Raw genomic sequence first — 22,408 nt, 5'->3', positions numbered from 1 at the left:
GCCCACAAAAGGCACCTAATGAACCACAGCGCACGTGCGCCTGGCAAGATTTCCATTAAAATCGTACTTTAATATCAAAAACTCCTTGCTGATGCACTTACAAGACGTAAATTTGATGTGTTATTTTTGCTTCACAAGTTGGTTTCGTCGCCCTGAAATTAGGAGTTAAATAGTACTGTTTCTCCGGCTTTCTTACTACGAGATAATTGCGCGTGTAGGGGTTAAGTTTAGATGGAGTTGCTAAGATAATTATTTTTGCATAGCTTGTTCAAAAGTCAGTGCCATTCATTATCCTAACAGGAAAGGTTAACTAATGTTACCGCTGGCATAAGAGGGTGACATTAAAAATCTCGCCCGTGCACTACAGCTTCATGGGGCTTTTCTAGGCCAATTTTACGCCGTTTTCGGTCCTGGCACACTTGTGCCTTCTATCAAATTGTTCGTCTCGAGGTCTGCATCTATCTACACTCCGCAAACCACCTTGCGGTGTGTGACTGAGGGTACTTTGTGTACCCAGTCGTTCCCCCTTTCCTGCTCCAGTCGTGAATGAATCGCGGGAAGAAATATTACCGGTAACCTTCCGTGATGGCTACAACCTCTCATTTTTTTGTTCATCGCGTTTTCGCGTGACGTATAGGAGGAAGAATTGTCCAGTATCTGTTTACTACTCTAGGAACTTTCGCTCTCACTTTAACAGTAAACCATATTCTGATGCAGAACGCATCTCTTGCAGCCTCTGCCGTTGGAGTTGCCTTAGTGTCTCCTTGATGCTTTCGTGCTTGGTAAATGAACCCGTAACGAAATGAGCTGCTCTCTTTCGATTTTATCTCTGTCCTCGATCAGTCCCATCCGGTACCGATCCCTGAATGACGAGCAATACTCACATGCGCGGATCACCTTTTAGAAGCAGACTGAAGTCCTCGGAACCCGGGAATACAGTGACAGCAGACACGGAATGTGGCAACGCACCCAACTATTTAAACATTTATAACAGTACTGATTATGGAATGAAATCAAGTCTAAATAGGTCCTTCTCTTCTATGTATTCTCATCAACCTTATTTCGTTACTGAAATATGTTAGTCAGCAGTAAAAACGCACTAATACTCGGAGAATCCTACCGCCGCATTGATTTCCGTTTTCCAGCTAAACACTTATGATATGATATTCGTATTGCAAATGCGTTGTGTAACTGAATGCCTCCACGATACTATATACTGTACCTATCTATGCTAATCAAGATACTGGTTCTCCACTGCATCGTTTTCTCAAATGCGATGCTATTACAGTGCTACGCTGAATGTCTTGCAGTCTCTTTCGAAGTGGAAAATAAGCAATAGATGCATTTTTGTTGTACTCTTAGATTGATGGTGTGTGTTATTTCTCGTTTCCTGAGAGCCCCACTAAAATGAGTTAGTCTTCAAAATAATCATTTCCTGTCAGAAGCTAAATCTATGTTGACTACACTACGTCTTCGAATCGTTGTAGCCCAAGGGAAGACTGCTTACGGAGTAATGTTCGTTAAAAGAATAAAGCGGTCGTCTTGGAGCGGGAAATTATTACCTATGTACTCGAATAGATATCTTCTTTTAAACGTATGACGACGTATTACATACGCGGTATTTGTACTTGTAATCCATATATATTTGTAATTTGCTGTATGTCTATGATACAATGTGGTGTAAAAAACCACTATACAATCCTCTATTAAATGGTAAAAATATCGTCCGCTAACCAAAAATATTTTATAAATATGTGATTGTATTTGTAAATTTAACTTTATAAATGTCCGTGTAAAGATATAAGTTAATATGCAAGTCCAAGGAGAATCTGCCAGTAATTTACCTGGCTCAGTAAAATAAATTGAGGTGAGACTAGCTGCCAAGATTGGCCGCGGCGTTCGTGTGTCCGGCCGCAGACGCGTGACAAGTGGCTGACGAGAGCTGACGACTATTCTGAAGAATGTCGACTAGTGCTGCCTACTGAAAGAAAGCTTACGGAAAGTGCATTAGTACCTACGTACAACGAATCGTACTGACGAAGTATTACTAATTGTGTCGCAATTGCAGTCAGATACGCATCGGAAGAGGCGTAATGGAGGCGGCACGGAACCGTCTAGTGTCTCGCCAGAAGCATTTGTACCGAGATTAAAGTACCATTTTCTAAAAAGGCAGAACTGTTTGCAAAGACATACTAAATCCTTTGAGATGATTTTCGATTTAAGAAATGTAGTTTTGCACCAAACGTGACAAGTGTTACTGCAAAACTACTTCCATTTAGAGCTCATTTGACGTATTCCATATCAATATATTTCATCTTTACTTACGAGAAAATTGTGCTCAGATGGTTTTATTCTCACGGGAACGTATATTCACAAGATAAAGGTCTTCAAGTCGAAATTGAAATTCTGTCTGGTAAAATATTAACAGAGCGATCTTCTTCGCCATTAAATTCAAGATGGATGCCGCTTTCTACTAGCAAAGAGCAAAACCAACGACAACAACTCGTTGTCTTCGACCGCAGATTAAAATTCATTCAAAGTCTTGACAGTAACAACATAATTTCTTTTTCCATCTGAGAAATACACAAAGAATAAAGTATAGCGTAAATATGGAAAAGTGTGGGAAGGTAACAACATTAACTTTCTCGAAAAACCCAGAATAATAATGAAGAGACAGTAACAGTTTTTCGGGAGTGATCATTTAGGTGCACAGAAAATATTTTATCAGCAGTATACGTACGGCACTAATAACTTTGGAGGCAATGTAAATGTGGTACCTATCTACCTTTCACTAATTTAGCTTTGCGTTCGTAACAGTAACAATTATTGAACTTATTTAATAATAAATGTATAAAAACAAGACTATTCGCGTCAACATCAATGATTCGCCTCACTTCAGTTTAACTGCTTATCTAAAATAAAAGTTTGACTACGCCATTGGCAATTAATTACAATATATATTTAATAGCTGTTATGTAACAAACCTACAGGGAAATTTGCAAATTTCTCTCATTGTATGTTACGAAAATGTATTACATGCTCAGCGGCTATCTGAAGTGCAATGTGTCAAACATTCAATATTACAGTTTCGGAATGGTTCAATGTGTCTGTTATGGTGAAATACAAATTTATGTAAAGCCGTCAAAGGAGCAATTTACAGTGACGAGCAGTGGTATGTATTTTTAGAACTGCAAGATATAACTTTTTCTACTATTTCAAACATTTCGGAATTAAAGTAATTTACATATGCACGTCCAAAAGGCACAGATGTATCATTTTCCTCGTTCTGCTCATTGGCGTTCAAACAGAAGAAAGCAATACCGTATATTTATCTTTGGTAATTTTTATTAGGGAACACCAACCAGTCTTCCAACTCCCCCTTAGATTGCTACACGTGAATACATGGCGCATACACTCCAGAACGTGTCATCATCTTATTACAGTAGCTTGCATTATAATATTCACGATGTTTTGAGTACGAAGGGTTACATTTTGCTTTCCAAGAGCTTCGCAAACGTTAGGCAAACCGATTCGCGTCACATTGTTTTAAGCTATATGAAGTGAGAAATTCCGAAGACAGACTTATTGAGTTTTGAACAAAACTGCCTCTATCATCAATTCCACTAACGAATCAAGTTCCGCATTGGTGTTTCTGGCGAACATACAATATTCAGAAGCACAATATGCGCCAACAGCGCCGCTATGTAACGATTGACGGAAGCTAGGGTGCAGCGCCGCCGGGAGATACTTCTCGCGTCCGACGCTAGGTGGCAGGCGATTATGCGCCACACTACAGGCTCTCTACGCCACACACAATCTGAATACCACGCGATGACCCGAATCTTTATGAGCAATATTAACTAACAGTCAAGAAACTGTGCTGAGCAGAAAAAAAGTAAGGGCAGATATTGAATGGCTTATTCTTGGAAAGGAAAGCAAATGTTATGTCGCCATATTAGCCCCGCTGCTTGCCTGAGGATGATAACACAACGACGTATATTTGTAAGCTATTAGAGAATTATCTACCATGACGTAAATACTGCTGCTCATGTCAGACCCAACAGCGTATCTTTTTCATCCTCTTAACATCCAGAGTCTTTAAAACATGCGAGCAGACTATGAAACATCCATCCCCCTCGCCATACTATCCAGCTGCTGACGATTAAACTTTCAAATAAATGAATTCCATAAATTAAAGATAAAACCACCAGACATAAATAGCGTGTGCCTGATTCCAAATGGCTTTACATATTTGATTTCAGTTTTTCATCTTTACCATACGAATATTACAGCCAAACTTCAGCACGTAAACTGTGCTTGTATTGTCACGTAAAGGGAATAATAACTGTTTTGATAACAAAACGAGGCTCTTTCCGGTGGTGTCGTTTAAAATCGATTAACGATTGTGCGAAGAGTAAAAATATCGGGTGAATATAACCTATAATGTTGAAGTTTGGAATGGGAAGATATATTGGTTTAATAACATTTGTTGAATGGTGCGTTCCTCACTTGATATCACATCGTGACGTTGTACAGCACTACCATTGTTATCACGCGACCAACAAGATGGTCATTCCATTCTGCGAAGTACGCTGCGTACCGACTAGGCGCTAAATCAAGTTTGACCACTTAGTACTTTGACCACCGCAGGTCACTGTGTTTGGTAAAAGGCAACTTAGGATAGTTTACGAGGGATATAAGATAATAATGTTTAGCTTACCATTGGCTATTAGCAAATTATATTAAACTGTGAACTCTGAGAACGAGAGAAACAAGTCTGGAGGGATACAATGATATGGTCTGGCACGCTAGGGCAATAAGTTAAAGAAAACAGTAAACAAAAACCATTTTCTAGTTTTAAAAAACACCACTTACGTTAAACACAGAACGAACACATGTGGCCGACTTATGTTCATATTAGCACAGTCGTGTTGTTTTCGCTTGTACGCCCTAAGGTACATGAGTATGTCCATGATCTGAGATTGGAAAGGGAGGTTCTGTGTGTGCGCGCGTGCGCCAGCGTGTGTGCAGGGAGGGGGGGGGGGGGGGGGGAGAGTTCACACAGTTTCGCAGCGAAAAGTCAAATAGAGATGTGACGACACACAGCTCTTGGTATGCTTCCTGGTAGTCTATATGCATTGGGCGTTCGGACTTCTTTCGAACTGACTCTGAGTTAAGATTTGCGCCTGTGTATTGGGACAGGAAGACGCTTTTGGCCAGTGGATGGCTTGAAGGAGGCTGCTACTTTTCTCTGTCCCTCACTGGGTACGCCCTTGCTAACGAACAGGAAAAATTCGAACGATCTTAAAGATGAGCAACCGTTCGGAGGAGTATACTGACTAAGTGAGCTCAGACTGCAGGGGAGTCAGCACGAAAATGTCCTAAATGATAGGAAAAATCCAAGCAGCACCTCGGAAATCTAAAAGGTCCTTAAATCGATAGCGATATGAATTAGTAAGCTATTATCCCTTGAATATTTCGCGTTATTACTGACTGAATTTAAAATGCTGTAATATTCTTCTCTTGTTGTTGTTGTTGTGGTCTTCAGTCCTGAGACTGGTTTGATGCAGCTCTCCATGCTACTCTATCATGTGCAAGCTTCATCTCCCAGTACCTACTGCAGCCTACATCCTTCTGAATCTGCTTAGTGTATTCATCTCTTGGTCTCCCTCTACGATTTTTACCCTCCACGCTGCCCTCCAATGCTAAATTTGTGATCCCTTGATGCCTCAAAACATGTCCTACCAGCCGATCCCTTCTTCTAGTCAAGTTGTGCCACAAACTTCTCTTCTCCCCAATCCTATTCAGTACCTCATTAGTTACGTGATCTACCCACCTTATCTTCAGCATTCTTCTGTAGCACCACATTTCGAAAGCTTCTATTCTCTTCTTGTCCAAACTATTTATCGTCCATGTTTCACTTCCATACATGGCTACACTCCATACAAATACTTTCAGAAACGACTTCCTGACACTTAAATCTATACTCGATGTTAACAAATTTCTCTTCTTCAGAAACAATTTCCTTGCCATTGCCAGTCTACATTTTATATCCTCTCTACTTCGACCATCATCAGTTATGTTGCTCCCCAAATAGCAAAACTCCTTTACTATTTTAAGTGTCTCATTTCCTAATCTAACTCCCTCAGCATCACCCGACTTAATTAGACTACATTCCATTATCCTTGTTTTGCTTTTGTTGATGTTCATCTTATATCCTCCTTTCAAGACACTGTCCATTCCGTTCAACTGCTCTTCCAAGTCCTTTGCTGTCTCTGACAGAATTACAATATCATCGGCAAACCTCAAAGTTTTTACTGCTTCTCCATGAATTTTAATACCTACTCCGAATTTTTCTTTTGTTTCCTTTACTGCTTGCTCAATATACAGATTGAATAACATCGGGGACAGGCTACAACCCTGTCTCACTCCCTTCCCAACCACTGCTTCCCTTTCATGTCCCTCGACTCTTATTACTGCCATCTGGTTTCTGTACAAATTGTAAATAGCCTCCCGCTCCCTGTATTTTAGCCCTGCCACCTTCAGAATTTGAAAGAGAGTATTCCAGTTAACATTGTCAAAAGCTTTCTCTAAGTCTACAAATGCTAGGATCTTTCTTCTAAGATAAGTCGTAAGGTTAGTATTGTTTCACGTGTTCCAACATTTCTACGGAATCCAAACTGATCTTCCCCCAGGTCCGCTTCTACCAGTTTTTCCATTCGTCTGTAAAGAATTCACGTTAGTATTTTGCAACTGTGACTTATTAAACTGATAGTTCGGTAATTTTCACATCTGTCAACACCTGCTTTCTTTGGGATTGGAATTATTATATTCTTCTTGAAGTCTGAGGGTATTTCGCCTGTCTCATACATCTTGCTCACCAGATGGTAGAGTTTTGCCATGACTGGCTCTCCCAAGGCCATCAGTAGTTCTAATGGAATGTTGTCTACTCCCGGGGCCTTGTTTCGACTCAGGTCTTTTAGTGCTCTGTCAAACTCTTCACGCAGTATCTTATCTCCCATTTCGTCTTCATCTACATCCTCTTCCATTTCCATAATATTGTCCTCAAGTACATCGCCCTTGTATAAACCCTCTATATACTCCTTCCACCTTTCTGCCTTCCCTTCTTTGCTTAGAACTGGGTTGCCATCTGAGCTCTTGATATTCATACAAGTGGTTCTCTTATCTCCAAAGGTCTCTTTAATTTTCCTGTAGGCAGTATCTATCTTACCCCTAGTGAGACAGGCCTCTACATTTGTCCTCTAGCCATCCCTGCTTAGCCATTTTGCACTTCCTGTCGATCTCATTTTTGAGACGTTTGTATTCCTTTTTGCCTGCTTCATTTACTGCATTTTTATATTTTCTCCTTTCATCAATTAAATTCAATATTTCTTCTGTTACCCAAGGATTTCTATTAGCCCTCTTCTTTTTACCTACTTAATCGTCTGCTGCCTTCACTACTTCATCCCTCAGAGCTACCCATTATTCTTCTACTGTATTTCTTTCCCCCATTCCTGTCAATTGTTCCCTTACGCTCTCCCTGAAACACTCTACAACGTCTGGTTCTTTCAGTTTATCCAGGTCCCATCTTCTTAAATTCTCACCTTTTTGCAGTTTCTTCAGTTTCAATCTGCAGTTCATAACCAATAGATTGCGGTCAGAATCCACATCTGCCCCTGGAAATGTCTTACAATTTAAAACCTGGTTCCTAAATCTGTCTTACCATTATATAACCTATCTGATACCTTTTAGTATCTCCAGGATTCTTCCAGGTATACAACCTCCTTTTATGATTCTTGAACCAAGTGTTAGCTATGATTAAGCTATGCTCTGTGCAAAATTCTACAAGGCGGCTTCCTCTTTCATTTCTTCCCCCCAATCCATATTTACCTACTATGTTTCCTTCTCTCCCTTTTCCTACTGACGAATTCCAGTCACCCATGACTATTAAATTTTCGTCTCCCTTCACTACCTGAATAATTCCTTTTATCTCGTCATACATTTCATCAATTTCTTCATCATCTGCAGAGGTAGTTGGCATATAAACTTGTACTACTGTAGTACGCATGGGCTTTGTGTCTGTCTTGGCCACAATAATGCGTTCACAGTGCTGTTTGTAGTAGCTAACCCGCACTCCTATTTTTTATTCATTATTGAACCTACTCCTGCATTGCCCCTATTTGATTTTGTATTTATAACCCTGTAATCACCTGACCAAAAGTCTTGTTCCTCCTGCCACCGAACTTCACTAATTCCCACTATAACTTTAACCTATCCATTTCCCTTTTTAGATTTTCTAATCTATCTGCCCGATTAAGGGATCTGACATTCCACGCTCCGGTCCGTAGAACGCCAGTTTTATTTCTCCTGATAACGACGTCCTCTTGAGTAGTCCCCGCCCGGAGATCCGAATGGGGTTCTATTTTACCTCCGGAATATTTTACCCAAGAGGAGGCCATCATCATTTAATCATACAGTAAAGCTGCATGTCCTCGGGAAAAATTACGGCTGTAGTTTCCCCTTGCTTTCAGCCGTTCGCAGTACCAGCACAGCAAGGCCGTTTTGGTTAATGTTACAAGACCAGATCAGTCAATCATCCAGACTGTTGCCCCTGCAACTACTGAAAAGTCTGCTGCCCCTCTTCAGGAACCAAACGTTTGTCTGGCCTCTCAACAGATACCCCTCCGTTGTGGTTGCACCTGCGGTACGGCCATCTGTATCACTGAGGCACGCAAGCTTCCCCACCAACGGCAAGGTCCATGGTTCATGGGAGGGGGGGGGGGGGGAGATTCTTCTCTTAAGAGGTATAATCTTGTGTTCAAACGTTCAACACAATAAGACAAATTTAACTCGACTCATCCAGCATTTGAGAATGAGAGCACTTAATGACTCCTAAAAAATAAAGAAAAACTAAGCATAACCTCAGACATTTTACAAACTTTTTGTCACTTCCACACTTAACGTCAAATATTTAACATACTAACTCACTTGTAATCAGACATACATGGGAGTTCTATTTTTTAATGGATCGAGAGTCTACAGGTTGGTACCAAATTTTTCTTTTCTTCTGGTACGCACTGCGCGTTAAATGATCGGACTAGTGTCGCACGAGTAAACAGTGTACAAGTTCCTGTAGGAGGCGCCTGGCAAAGCGCAAATCTTCAAACCAGTGTTTGGGAGGTAACGGCTTCGCTTTTAGGAGAAATGCTCTTCAACTGTACAGCAATCCGAGGGCAGACCACATTTTACGGCCGCCCTGCGAGCGGCGACCTGCCACATTAACGCCTCTCGCTGGCGCCTGGACGGCCATAAAAGCGACTGCGATGGGCTTGGGTTAGGGCCAGGCGTGGAAGGGGGAGTTGGCTGCACCCCATTTCACAAGGTCACTGCGCAGCACGAGATGTGGTGTTGCAGCGTTAGGCCGAGAATGCCCTGTTATCCCAACATCTGTGTTAGCAACGAAAACACGTTGCCCTACGAGGTTCACAATGATGGGAAATCGTGTAAGTCACTCTGGCTGAGTCAAGGCGGTTATAACTACGAAATCTTTAACGTAATTTTTTTACCCGTAGTTGGTGACTTCTCAACATTTTGGAGACTTCCATACGAGTATATTTCCTCCAGAAGCAGTGAACGGCTATTCTATTTTGTTGTTGTAGTTGCTATGAAGTGAAGGTAACAGTCAGAGCGGGAAAACACGTTTCTTCTGTTAACTGACACTTGGGGAGGACAAACAAATCCACAATGATATCACGAGATTTCACAAAATGGACTGCCATCATGCAGTATTAAAGGCATTTCTCCTCCTCCTCCAAAATACACACCGCAGTGAAACCCTGCGGTATCTATTTTTATCGTCAGCTAAAGAATTTGATCGAAAAGCTTCAAAAATTGCTCTCATCTCGCAGAGAGATAAATCACATACCGAGAAGAGGGCATCACAATATATTCCGTTGTACATCACAAGCTATCCTCTTCAATATTTGGCGAAACGAGTTACACGTGGTTTACTGCCAAACTGCCCGATCTGAGAGAACTACTTATGGATGTACACAAGTTTTTGTGTCGAAACTTTAAAAATATAATTGTAAAAGAGCGGCGTTCATAAGGTGTACACGATAGTGAGAAAATTACTGCTTCATCTGCTTTTACGACGATCATCATCCCAGCGCGTGTAGGTTGGTTGGTTAATTCGGGGGAGGGGCCAAACAGCGATGCCATCAGCGACAGTGGATTAGGGAAGGGTGGGGAAGGAACACGGCCGTAGCATTTCAAAGGAACCATCCCAGCATTTGCCTGAAGCGATTAAGTGAAATCACGGAAACCTAAATCAGGATGGCCGGACGCGGATTTGAACCGTCTTCCTCCCGAATTCGAGTCCGGTGTGCTAACCACTGCACCACCTCGGTCGGTCCCAGCAAGTATAAATCATCAACTTTAAAACAATGTAAGTATCTAATTTTATATACGTAGTTCTAACCCACACGTTACAATCCCTCACTCGAAATTTATTTGCAATCCAAAATTATCCTTTACTTTTCCTTTTCATGTCTTTTTATGAATAAATAGGATACGTTGAGAATTATTTCTGTTTATTTGCAATATAACTAACGTAAAAAATGTGAATTAAAAAAGGTTCGTCATAGCGCCTCGAACCCTCGACTTCCAGAGTATCGTTCTGTAGTCTTTTCACAGCGCCACCGCTGCGTGCAAGCTATGCTAACGTAAATGGCTCATACCTTACTCTAACTGCATCAAAAATGCTAATTTTTATAAACGCATATGGAACTGCCACGTCTGTCCCTTCTGACCAGGCCCTTCTGATGATCTAGTTGTCGTGGTTCGCAAGCAAAGTGACTGTAACCTCGACAGCGCCAGCAGCTCCTGCAGAACTTCTGATGCCTTAGGCACTGGTGTGAACTACTGCAACATGGTGCCTAAGCTCTAGGTCCACCCAGCCTTGACGCTGACAGTACTACTCGAGGAAGACGTGTTGCCTGTAAGAAGATGAAAGCAGAAGATAAGCGCGAACAATAGTTTTTGGTGCTATTTAACCCCTGCATTCAGAGGACAGTGCACTGTCTAGAGAGGGACTGCTTTTTACAGCCAATCTGAGTTCATCTCCGCAGCTTTTGGGAAAGCTGCATGGACGGATTTGTCAGGTTGACACACATCCACCACTATGATTGCTATTCAGTACCCGTCACATTCCTGCTCCATCATCACACACCACATTAATAATTCTTCAGTTATTTCTCGCCTAACAGGCTTCCACTGTTTTAGTTACCCCATTTGTTTATTGCTCAATAAATTTCCTCATTCCTAGAGTAATGCAATACAATATGTTGTGGTTGTAGTGAATATCCAATTATTTTGTTAACAGTTGAGAAGTTGAAACCATTGTCTTGCCAGGACTGTAGCTTTATTCAAAACTAAATCTCTCGTAATATTAACAGCCTTTTTTTTTTTTTTTTGAAAGGACACAGCACGTGTACTGAACGCGCACACGCTCTCCTAGGAGGGCCGGGGTTTGGGCAACTTGTGCCAATACAACCTTCCCAGTGCAAGACTTGTTAACGGTCGGCTAATTGTAGTGAACTATACAGCTGCAGTATTCAAGCCAATTACAGTTATCTTCAGATTATAAACAGCATCTAGCTATATAATAAACTATCAAACATCACCACGCAGTCCGTATAGGACTATCACATCCCACTTCCCTGACAGTATTTGGATTTTTTACGCTGTAACAGTGTGTATCACTTTCGTTTATCATTCCAATCATGTGAAAAGTGGAGGTGTCGTGGTGGAGGGCTACGTCGTTTAGGAAATGACCCTCACAAAAGTGACAGCAAACCGACTTGTGGTGACTCATGGGGTTAAAGACTGAATTGCAGTTATGGTGCCTTCAGGTGTAGTAATGCGTGGTTATGTTGCAGTTCGTTGACGCTGGCCATAGCCAATCGAGTGATTGTGTACAATACCCCAGGGGTGGCCAATAATTCGAATCGCGAGCCATGCCCTGGCACGAGTGCCATAGGTCTCACTCACCTTCTCTGTGCATTCACCCCCCCCCCCCCCCCCATCCCCACCCCGCCCACTCCTCCTGCCACGACAAGCTCGCCTGAGTACGAGGAGAGGGAACGGGGGGGGGGGGGGGAGACAGTGAACGTGGCGCATTTAAATGGCAGAGCAGGCACACTCCCTATATGTGATTTGTATTTCACATTTCTCAACAAACCAGATCGCAAACGAAACACAATCTCAGTATCATTTCATTATTTTTGGTGCGCTAAGATAATTTTTATCTGGTAAAAAATAACGGCATACTGACAGACGCAGACAGTTACACAGGTTTTCGCACTCAGGTTGCCACGTAATCTTATTTAGCTCCACAATGGGGAAAAGTTCTTTGAGAGGCACATGTTGATCGAAGAACTGTAGCACTTTTGCAACCTTCTTACGGAGACGTGGAATCTCTACCTCACCAAAATACGGTACACGTCCTGAACAGTTTTAACGTACATTACATGTACAGGTGCACTTTAAACTGAAATGGCAAACTGTCTCGAAAACTTATGTAAGGCCGACTGTGTCCTCAAAACGTTTAGCAAACTATCTTAATTCTTTTAGGGCCTTTTAACAGCAGTGAACTCAGGGAAATAAGACTGTTTGTCAGAATGCGTCCCTTCTATAACGCGATTTTCTTTTTAAATGCATCCTCATCAAATCAATACGAAATTGATCTGACCTTGCAATTTCTTACTGTGGGCAGTGTGCAATGAAGTCCACTTGGTCTGCAAACCATTCGAGATGTTCCAATCTTCGTTCGTGCACCCCTTTTTCTTTCGTAAATTCAACCACGGCGAGTTTAAAATCCAAAAATCGTTCCAGCCATGCCCCTTGACTTAACCAACATATTTAACAGTAACATATGTAGTCTCCATACTCTTCGTCAGTTCCGTGGAAAACTGTTCAATATCGACAGTCCGATAATAATGTCATGGGTTAACTACGTAGTTACATGTACATTTTTATGCTTCGAGATGTTGGAAGCTAGCAAGAGCACACCAAGATAGGAAATCAGAGAGACAGTGCAGATAGCAGGCAAAAGCGGTAGCGTTTAGGTTACCGGAAATCTACAATAACGCTAGAGCCCTGCGAATTGCGGACGCTCTGGGCAGCTTTCCCAGGCGCCGTTGTAAGGTGTCACAGCAGAAGATGATCACAAAAAGGCATGTCCTAGCAGAAGCAGCAATCTTTCCGGTGAGAATAGCAACGTCACTGGGTTTACACTGGTCAGAGTGCTACAACAGCAGTTCCCAACAGGCCAACTGACGTAGAACGCTGTTTTTGCTGGCCATAATAGGAAGGGCAGCGACGTTTAGCTTTCATCTGAACGCTGCTGCTACCAAACTTTTAGTCAGTCTGAGTAAAGTCCAGATACACCTTTACCTAACGAGTAGAAGGGGAGGAGTCTCAATCTGGTGGGCCAGAGGCGCACTGGAGGTGCAGAGCCACTCGTAGGATTAGCTGAAGCCTATAAAGTGCCAGTGGATTGGTGGGCCGACTATAGGAAAGTAGAAATAGTGCGCCGCCATGAAGCTTTAAATATCCCCATTTTTGTAGAGTTCTCAGTCAGTTCATTGGGACCCCGAGACTGTGTGACTTGTTGCCAGTCTCGGTAAGCTCGTACAGGTGTTTTTGTCTCGCTTTGAGTGCTGCTCTCAAAGCTGAACTTAAAATGCTCCCAGTGTTCGCTGCTTCTGTCAGCATTCACTCCACGGGCTTTGACACTGACTTCTGCTGTGGAACTAGTTGTACCCTTGGCTTATTCTAATGTTTATAATTAGCCTTGCGTGTAGTAGTTAGTTTCATAGCAAATAAACGTCGTTAATCAAGTTCCCGAGTATTGAGTCTCCTGCTGCGAGCACCATATCGAGTGCTTGGCGCCACTGCAAACAATCAAGCTGCCTTCGCAGGAAGATTGTGTTTCTGCTCCTAACCGCTCGGAAATTGCAGACCAACCTGTAACCCCACCCCCTCTCTCTTCCTCTATCCTCTGTTAGGATGCAACATTAAGTGTGACTTCAGAAATTTTGCTATTCATACCACCAGTTTCTTCAGGTTTTGCGGGTCTGCAAATTTAGCACGAAGTGCTTCTTGATGTACAGAACAGTGAAGCCTCTCTGTCGATCGCTGTAATTATTTGCTCGTTCACTGTCAAATAAATCACGGCAAATTTGTAGTACGTGTCGCCTGTGTGAGTCGTTAATATACAGGGTGATTCAAAAAGAATACCACAACTTTAGGAATTTAAAACTCTGCAACGACAAAAGGCAGAGCTAAGCACTATCTGTCGGCGAATTAAGGGAGCTATAAAGTTTCATTTAGTTAAGAAACTTCCTGGCAGATTAAAACTGTGTGCCCGACCGAGACTCGAACTCGGGACCCTTGCCTTTCGCGGGCAAGTGCTCTACCAACTGAGCTACCGAAGCACGACTCACGCCCGGTACCCACAGCTTTACTTCTGCCAGTATCTCGTCTCCTACCTTCCAAACTTTACAGAAGCTCTACTGCCAGGAAGTTTCATATCAGCGCACACTCCGCTGCAGAGTGAAAATCTCATTCTCGTTTCATTTAGTTCTACATTTGTTCGCTTGAGGCGCTGTTGACTAGGCGTCAGCGTCAGTTGATGCTAAGATAGCGACCGCTCAACAGAAAGCTTTTTGTGTTACTGAGTACGGCAGAAGTGAATCGACGACAGTTGTTCAGCGTGCATTTCGAACGAAGTATGGTGTTAAACCTCCTGATAGGTGGTGTATTAAACGTTGGTATAAAGAGTTTACAGAGAATGGGTGTTTTTCGCAGCCCAGGAAAATCGACTCGCAGAGCTAGCAGAGAGCTGCAAATTCCACAATCAACTGTATGGAGAGTCCTACGAAAAAGGTTAGTTATGAAACCTGAACGTCAACTACCCGAGGCGATGGATCGGCCGCCAGGCAGCCCGTGACAGAGCACTTCATCACTGGCCTCCAAGAAGCCCTGATCTTACCCCCCTGCGATTTTTTCTTGTGGGGGTATGTTAAGGATATGGTGTTTCGGCCACCTCTCCCAGCCACCATTGGTGATTTGAAACGAGAAATAACAGCAGCTATCCAAACTGTTACGCCTGATATGCTACAGAAAGTGTGGAACGAGTTGGAGTATCGGGTTGATATTGCTCGTGTGTCTGGAGGGGGCCATATTGAACATCTCTGAACTTGTTTTTGAGTGAAAAAAACCTTTTTAAATCCTCTTTGTAATGATGTATAACAGAAGGTTATATTATGTTCCTTTCATTAAATACACATTTTTAAAGTTGTGGTATTCTTTTTGAATCACCCTGTATATTGAGAATTCTTCTCCCTCTCTTCTGTGATTCACATTCATTTTTAAAGGATTGTGGTGATCTATTCCTATGCTCCCTCGTTTTCTCAAGACAGCCACTGGACCTGTGAACTTTTTTCTACCTCTAAGGAATAACGAAAGGTAAACAGCGCTGACATCTCTTTAATTCAGCAGAGTCGTGGTATGTGCCGATCGAAAAATTACACACGGCAGTGCTAGTCGAGGTGTGGCGCTGCAGCAAGTATTTGTACTTCCGGGAAGGAACGAGCAAAGCCGAGAATAGGCGAGCCTTCGACCGCATGCGGTCCGGGTGAAGTCTGACGTGTCGCGGCTGGAAGTGCGACAGCCAGTGAGAATCGCTGACCAATTTCTCACGGCAGAAGATGACATTTGCTTTCGATACGAAGAGCGTCAGAACAACTTTTAGTGAACTTGTTGTTATGCACTTTAACTTCGTATACTATTTTCCATATTTCTTTGGTGGCTCGAAAAGAAACTAGTTTTGCTGATACATAACATAGCGGTGACCCGAGGTCTGCATTAGGTTAAAATGTGATGATTTGCTTCTGAGTTGACGAAGCCAGCGAGTCTCGGCTAGAAAATACGATTATCATAATAGATGTGAAGTGCAGACTTCAGATGTACAGTCATGACTACAATAACCCACTTTATTATTATTCCGATTTTGGCGAAAATTTGGTTGATGGTAAATTCTAATCTACTAGAACAAAATAACAACGTCATTTATGAACCTCAGGAAACTGAATCAGCATTCTGGCTCGCTACCGAGGACTGCCTCACGGTCTACCTTATTGAATGCCCATCGTACAACACGCGAGATTTTATGAACATAAGTATGCAAAACGACAGCCGGGAGCACCCTAACTGCACTTTCACCTATTTCAAGGCTTGTCTTTGTTGCTATTGGTATGCGTACAACTGTAAATGTTTTCGGATTGTTCCTTCTGTCTTATCTGTAACGCATGATCGACTGGGGTGTATTGAGATGTTACGCTTGTGATGGTTAGTGCGGACGAACACTGGATACAAGTCTGCTGAAGTTGAACTTCCTGAGTGCCGAGATGTGGGTCACAGCTGTTAGCTGACAAGTGCTGGCGTGTCGCCGCCACAGCTGCTGCTGTGTTCCTGCACGTTACACGACAAGTGTTCGTTCCGAACCTAGCCTCACTAAATACGTTACAAGCTTATGTTTTGCACGTCCTTCAGCAATACACGCAATAATTTTTTGAATAGTAGCAATGAATCTCCTCATATTTTATGTAACTTCAAATGGTGTATATTTTAGTTAAGCGCATTGCCGTTTTCAGGAAACAAAGGGGCAATATATCACAGGTCATTTGACCGAATTGTCCAAGGAACTGACATGTTAGGCAACTTACGAAATGCAGAGACGCTTGCGGATAGTCAGTTCAGGTTGCAAAGATTGATGGCAGACTCAGCGTAAATACATATAATGTAAAGTGAAGAGAGACGATAACGTTCGACTACGTGATCGACGATCAGTCAAAGCAGTGAAGTATCCACGAATATGTGCAGAGCGGTTTAACACGGGGCTGCATAAAAGTAACGGTGGCGGGCGGCAGGCGTGAGACGTAGATCTATGGGAGAAGGCGAAGCTACTGCAATTCACGCACAAAAGAGAAGGCCACCAATGCCTCATCCGGCATATTCTTGTGTACTATTAACTAGTCTAGGATCCTTATCAAGATGGGCAAGGTGCGGGGCATGTTCCACTGCACAGTCTTCCAAATATTGGAATCGCCGAATACCGTTGCCCTCATTCTCAATTACACGTGAATTTTCGCACGATCAGTAAAGCACGGCCTCTACTTTACAGTGGATCGTGAACTTAAGCCAACAGATTTTTAAGCAGTCTCTCTATTCTTTCCGGTGACAGAAGGTGTCCCCTGTAGCACGTCAGGGAATGGCAGCGCAGTTTGGGGATTATTAATGTAGTACATACAGTGTTTAGGAAAGCTAGATGCGATGTACCCAGGCCAGGGGGACGAAATAGTGGATCCTGTGACTGGAGAGGTCAGCCGTGCGTGATACGAGGAGAGGGACGACGGTGCAGACGACCTTGAGGGCAGCGGCGGCTGGGGAGGCACTGCGCGGTCCAGCGACAGGCTGCGATCAATAGGCGCCGTCTCGGCGCTGGATCTCTCACGCTGAGTCACGGCGCACCACCGAGGGGAGGGGAGGGTAGGGGGTGGGCGCCGGGGGGGGGGGGCAGGAGGCCTGCCTGCCTGCCTGCCACGCCTCGAGCTCACACACCCAGCCGCGGCTACCTCTCTTCTCGCAAATCAGCTTACGGCGTGAGGCGGCTGACGCTTCTGGTGCCCGCTTTTCCCGCCACTCCTGTACCGTTCTCGCACGCTTTGTGGGAAGAACGAATGCCGGAAAGTAATATTGCACAAACTGGCTCTAAAAATCATCAGGTGAAACAAGATACTGAGCCACACGTGAAAAGACAATAAATCCATGCACTGGCGAAGGATGGCGAGAAATTTGAGAGAATGCGAGACCTTAACTTTTCCCGGCGAATTGACTGTTCGAACAACTTACGGGTTTGCCGCCGGGTGACGTCGTCGACCACCGCCGATATTTCGACAGGAGCACACCCTGCCATTCTCAAGGCACAAATGCAAGCAGGAAGAAATGTGCACGGAAATTTAATACCTCGGTTCACAGAGGACAAACAAGGAAGATACCACACACAGAACAAGTGTCAACACAAACAAAGATGACCAACACTAGAAATATCGATAGTGACTAATCAACAGGTGAAGTAGCACTAATTCTGTCCCTCTGTTTTTTGATGAGAGACAGAGCCGGATTCCAAGCAGCATTTAAACAAAATCTACCCTCTTTGTTTATAAGGTTGCTTGATAGTTTGATTTCAACAGCTTCCTTAATAACACTACCCCAATAGCTGGACTTGCAGGCCAGAATCTCCGTGTTGTTGTATTCCATAGGATGACCGGTGTCAAGGCAGTGTTCTGCGATAGCGGATTTGCTCGGCTGTTGTAAGCGTGTGTGACGCTTATGTTCAGTACACCGGTCTTCCACAGTCCTGATTGTCTGGCCAATATATGACATGCCACAACTGCAAGGAATACGATAGACACCAGCCTTACGCAAACCAAGATCATCTTTTACGGACACCAACAGGACCTTAATCTTAGAAGGTGGTCGAAAAACACATTTCACATTTCCGCAAAATACGGCCAATCCTGTAGGAAATGCTTCCTGCGTAAGGCAAAAAGGCCGTAGACTTAGGTGCCAGTTCGTTGCTATCGTCACTCACCCGTTGCACAGAAGGCTGACAGTGCAACGCACGTTTGATCTGCCTCTCACTATAACCATTCTGACGAAAGGTGACTGCGAGATGTGATAGCTCAGCTGCCAAACTTTCAGGGTCTCAGATAACGTGGACCCTGTGAACCAAGGTACGAAGTATTCCTTCACGCTGAGCTGGATGGTGACAACTATGGAGGTGGAAAAGAATGGATGCCTTCCCTTCCTTGATGTGTTGGTCAAAAGGAAGACTGATGGTACGTTGGGACATTGTTTACAGGAAGCCTACTCACACTGACTTGTATCTGCGAGCTGATAGTTGTCACCACGCGCCATGATACCACTAAATGTTGGGCAGTTAGCATCTCGTACCGCATCCTCTAAGATTATGTCATTACGCAGTACTTTACAGACTAGCACGGTAATTTTGAAGGGTTGTGCCCTCCATTTAATTTTCCTATTCTCACTTATTCAGCAAACTGAGCCTTTTTCAGCTACCTGTTACACGCATGTTAACGTCAGTTAACGTAACCCATTTCTTACATAGCTTCTCACTTTCACTTTACCAGCCTGCCAGTTTGTTTCATCAACTGCATGCTCACATTTGTTGCCACTACAGGTACTGCTGGGTAAAAAGACAGGTCAGAAGAGCCTGCGAAGCTGCGGCAACATGTTGCAGATGATGTGACGAATTCAGCATCATGTCTAATAGTTGATGTAGGCCAGGATCAATTTGCACCGTGGTATTACTGCATCGTTTCCTGCACTGCAGCATTCCTTTCCACGCTGCAGAACAGTTCGCCCATTCCTTGAATCTGCAAGTGTCTTGGGTATGTAATTAAAGTGCGTAAATCAAATATAAACCAGGGCCCTGATTAGTACTGCCAAATCACAGTATTACTGTAATGACCTCCCGTCGCCATTATCGGAACCGCTCGGTGGCATTACTGTAAACGAAAGCCCGATCAGTTATTTAGACTATCGTCAACACTGTTGAAGTCTGAATAGTTTCACGGGCAAGTCGTTTGATCGTTATAACAGAACAGCATAGCACATTCTGTGCCGACCGAAGCGCCTTCACACCTAGCCGCAGTAATTGGTCGATGAGTAACTACGCACGCTGTGGCCGCGGCGGCTTCTGCGCCAATACTTTCGCCTTGCCACTCATATTCAGTACAGCTCTTTCTGCCGAGAAAGCGCAGAACTAGCCACACTATGTCAAAGAGGATAGGTCACACGGTTGACCTCTTCCTGCCCGAGAAGAGTGCAGGTACGTGTGCCTAGTCACCCAGTTGGGGGGCAGCCGCCATCTCTAAAGCTCTCCGACAGCGACCGGTTTAGTTGAAGAAAAAAAAAAAAAAAAAAAACTATCTCGTAACTTTCAAATATTGTTGCTGTGCTGTTTAGTCCAAAGACTGGTTTCCTGCAGGTGCCCACGCTAGTCAGTCCTGTGTATATATCTTCATATCTGCAAAACTACTGCAGCCTTCGCTGCCTGACAGAGAAAGTGAAAAATACGTAAGACATGTTCTGATTTCAATGTAACTTACTACACGTATGCACCATTGGCGAGTGTGTAAACGATTAGAATTCCTATTCTTTGTGACAGAAAGAAAAGCGACCACAGAGCTGTAGTGTTGGTCGTGTTTCGTGCTGTTCCCATGCCTGATAGGGTTTACAACGGGCGTGAACGGTGTTAGATACGGTGTCATCGGTGTGAGGGCACGGAGATGCAGTGTGCTCGTGGGAGTCAACACTAACACCACCTGGCAGTTTGGGAGGTGCCTGATAATGGGTCTCCATCAACGTGGCTGGTCTGGTCGCAGAATCTACTGGCACTCACACGAGTGACTGAGCTGTTACGCTGCAGAGAGCTTCATTTCTTACGTACAAAGCGGTTTCCAACTGAAATAGAACAGATGCAGCTTCACTTAATTTATCGTGGACTAAAGTAGTGTACAGTTTTCTTAAACAAAATTGTAAGAATCAGTGCAGAAGAAAATTTTTGCCCTCACGTGATTCAAGTTAAGAAGTCAGTAGCCTTGTGAGCCGCCTTCTGTTATTCTTTAATAATAATGTAAACCATCATAAATGACGTCTGTAGATTTCCCAGAGTTGCACTACTGCATTTTTCGTCAGTACCTAGGCATCAGTATTTTTTTCCACCTTGGAATTCTTCTTTCCTCTATTTGTTTGCATCTTTGACATCTGCATCACATCTCTGAACACAGAATGCTTAACGAAACCATGAGAAGCTAAACGAGGAGTTGCGACGAGCACTCACGTAGTAATAACGGAAATCCCAGCAGGAGTGCACTCAACCGATCCGCATACGGGATTGTCTGTGTTTGCTTACGTATTACCAGCTGCCGTGCCTGGCGTTGCACGGGACGTTTAATATCTCCCACAAAAAAGTGACTGGCCCTGTGGCTTTCGATATTCACAATACATTGAAGCCACATGGGAAAGTGCAATCGTTTTAAATGGAAGGGCAACATTATTTAAATCACTAAGTATCAACGGAATGCGAAGAATGAATATGTCTTCACCTGCGGCATACCTCGTGATGGTAGTGGACTATATTACGTTCGGCAACAGGTTCTTCACGGCCAGCCTTCTTCCGTTGCATATGGCATGTGTAACAACGGCAACTTGTCATTAAATAACAGTTTTCAATTATGTTTCTGTCAAATTATCTAGCGTTCGTTAGTCCGTGGATCTAGTGACGTTTGATGGTACCATCTCCAAGACAGTATTGCTGCTGTAATTTATTCTCGCCATAGAATTACAGTTATTTTACCACGATATATTTCGTTTGTTAGTCCTGTAATTTTTCATTAATTTTCTTCATTGTTTCATCTGAAGATAGGAACCTGAAGATTATATATAATGTGTATCTGTCTCTATTAAAATATGTAGCCTATGTCCAGTCAGGGGATCGTGTAGAAATCTGAAGTAAATCGGCCAAGAACTGTTCAAGTTTTTTGTAACAACTTTTCCCCTTTATACACTGATGAGCCAAAACATTATAACCACCTGCCTAATAGCTTGTTTGTCCGTCTTTGGAACGAAATTAATCACTGATTCTGCGTATCAGGGAACGACACTTTGTTGGGCGGTATGTGGCATTTGATGTCTACGCACAGGTCGTGTAACTATTGTAAATAGTGGCCGCTGATTCCGTACGCCGTAAAGGCGCCGTATAGCGACCCAATGTGTTCCATAGGATCTCCATGAGGCGAAGTGTGGTCGCAGAGACATCAACCCAGTTCACTGTAATGCTCCTCAAACCACTGTAGAACGGGTCTGGCTCCCGAGACACGCACAGTTGTACTACTGAACGATGACATCGTCGTCGGGCATGATATCAAGCATGGAGGGATCCAGGTTGTTTGCAGCCTGTCAGACTGTCATCGATAACTTGCAGAGGTCCGATGTAAGTGGAGGAGAATGTTTCGTAGCATAATACTGCTCCCCTCTAATCAGCCTGCGTCCGTGCGCTCTGCTCGTTTCGAGCCGCGTTCACGTCGTTTGTGGAGACGACCCGCTACCTAGTGTAGCAAAAATGCGATTCACCTGAAGAGCAGACAGATTTCCATTCATCGACAATCCAATCCCTATGGTCCGTTGCCCACTGACGATGACGCTGGGTCAAAATGTGAACACACAGGGATGGTCTGCTGCGAAGCTTCATGTTCGA

The 22,408-nt window shown here is 43.6% G+C and overlaps 1 protein-coding gene across 1 annotated transcript in view; it reads right to left on the bottom strand.

Moving 5' to 3' along the window:
• Positions 1 to 22,408, bottom strand: part of LOC124803461 (translation initiation factor IF-2) — a 562,926-nt gene that overhangs the window by 509,227 nt on the left and 31,291 nt on the right. The gene's annotated exons all lie outside the window — the stretch shown is intronic.

This window comes from Schistocerca piceifrons, chromosome 6, assembly GCF_021461385.2.
Source record: "Schistocerca piceifrons isolate TAMUIC-IGC-003096 chromosome 6, iqSchPice1.1, whole genome shotgun sequence".
Classification (NCBI taxonomy): Eukaryota; Metazoa; Arthropoda; class Insecta; order Orthoptera; family Acrididae; genus Schistocerca; species Schistocerca piceifrons.
This window is presented reverse-complemented; position numbering and strand designations above follow the sequence as displayed.